This window comes from Musa acuminata, chromosome BXJ1-9 (genome assembly GCF_036884655.1).
Source record: "Musa acuminata AAA Group cultivar baxijiao chromosome BXJ1-9, Cavendish_Baxijiao_AAA, whole genome shotgun sequence".
Taxonomy (NCBI): domain Eukaryota; kingdom Viridiplantae; phylum Streptophyta; class Magnoliopsida; order Zingiberales; family Musaceae; genus Musa; species Musa acuminata.
In genome coordinates, this window is record NC_088335.1 from 21,266,193 (window position 1) to 21,268,450 (window position 2,258).

Here is a 2,258-nt window from a genome sequence, read left to right on the forward strand (position 1 = left end):
TTATTCATTGTCTCATGATTCTTATGCAGTTTCATAGCAAAATAGGGTGATATAAAAGAATGCGTAGAACCAGAATCAATAAGCACAAATGCTGGCATACCATAGAGTGTGATGATACCTTTAATAATAGATCCCGAGGTTTCAGCATCTTGATGAGTCAGTGCGTAGACTCTTGCTTGTCCTTCCTCTCTGGGTCGTAACTGTTGTTGTCCAATTGTTTGGGGTGGAGCTCGGCATTGATGTTGCTTCCGTGGGCAATCCTTCGACATGTGCCCCGGTTGTTGACAATAAAAACATACGCGTTGTCCCATGGGGCATGAGGTGAAAACATGATGTCTTTCCACAGAAATAACATCTTATAACAACTTGATTGCTAGGAGCTCCTGCTTGTTGATGCCCAAACTGTTTGCCTATTCCTTTCTTTGAGGTCCCAGAATGTAATCCCCCATACATAAATGGTGTAGCACTAAAAGGTCACTTTCGATCCTTTGCTTGTTGTAATTCATTATCCAATTTCTCTACCACCAAAGCTCGATTTAACACTTCAGCATATGTTGGTAAAATCAGTACTGCAACGGACTTTCTAATTGATGATCGAAGTCCCCTCTCAAAGTGACGAGCTCTTTGACTTTCATTAAAAGCAATATGTGGAGAGAACTGACCCAACTCAGTGAAATGATGATCATATTCCATTACAGTTCTATTTCCTTGGTGGATGCTAAGGAACTTTTGTTGTTTCTCAAAGCGAATTGAATCAGGAAAGAATTGCTCATAAAATGCATCTTTAAATTGTTCCCAAGTTACCACATTACCTCCCACCTCTAGCATCCTCCTTTTTGAGGTCCACCAAGTGTCTACCTTCCCTTCCAAAATGAAAGAAGCGAAAGGCACTTTTTGATTTTCCCTACATTCGATAGCTTCGAATGTCTTTTCCACTTGATGAATCCAACGTTCAACAAAGATTGGATCTGGCTTACCCTCAAAAATTGGTGGTCCCAATCTCTTAAAGTGATCTAAGGTATTATTCCTACCTCGTGGAATTTCATCTCGTTCCTCCTGACGCTCAAAGTATCCCCTAATAGCATTGAGGACTCCGTGTACGTCATCTTAAGCATTGACGGGTGCTGGGGCATGAGGGGCATTCTGCGAAGTCGGAGAAGCTGGCCATAATTAGTGATAGGTATACGAGAGGACTGGGTTTGCTCTACGATGCGTGGAGCTTCCATGTTATTATTTATTTGAACACCTCTCCGAGCGCGTAAACCAATAGCATTACGACCATGAGCACCCCGAGTGAGAGGACCACTAATCTCTGGAATTAGCTCCATTACTCCTATAATAGGTTAAAGATAATCATCGGTTAAAGTTAATCAAGGGACCTAATACACCTACAAGCCCTAAACCATGCTCTGATACCATAAAAGATGTCACATCCTGGATTTTTTTTTTTTTTAATCTTTCCACACATTTAGGCCAAATAGATAAACATCACTTTATTCATCATTCATAAACATTTATTACAATTCATTTATTACAATCTATTTATTCATTGAATCATAAATAGAAAAATAAACATGGTGATGTTAACTTCAAGAATCATCCAAGTGGCTCTACCTAGCGGTAGAGGAAGGTCCGCTCTCCACTAGAATCCGATTTAGTACTAGAGGGAGACTGCTCTGAAAATTAAAAACAAAGAAAATTCAGCAACGCTGAGTAGGAACCCCAAAAGTCAACTCAAAATGTATATATGATCAAAATTCAATCAATCATCTCATTGGCGTATATCAAATACCCGAAGGAGCACTCCCCCAACAGCGGATGGAGAGGCTTTACCCTACGGGATGAGTTTGTGTTCTCCCAACAGCGGATGGAGGCAAACTCATATCACACTCCCAACAGCGGATGGAGTGGTGTCCCACACCTGCCAAAGTGGGGACACGTTCCTCCCAACAACGGATGGAGGAACCGTCCAGCTGCCACGTCTAACGGCCCGCTAATCCCCGAAGGGAATCGCCCTACCTGCTCTCGACAGGAAAATAATATAATCTCACATTGATCATGTCCATTTCGGGATGAAATAACATATTTAAAACGTCTCTTTCAAATATCATCAATATCAAATAATATAAATTAGCCCTCAATTGACTTGAACTCTAGTTTAATCGATTCAATTGAACTCAATTTACTAGAGCCTAATTGAACTGATATCTAATCCTTATTTAACTGGTCTGGAACCACCCTAGACTAGTATAATTTAG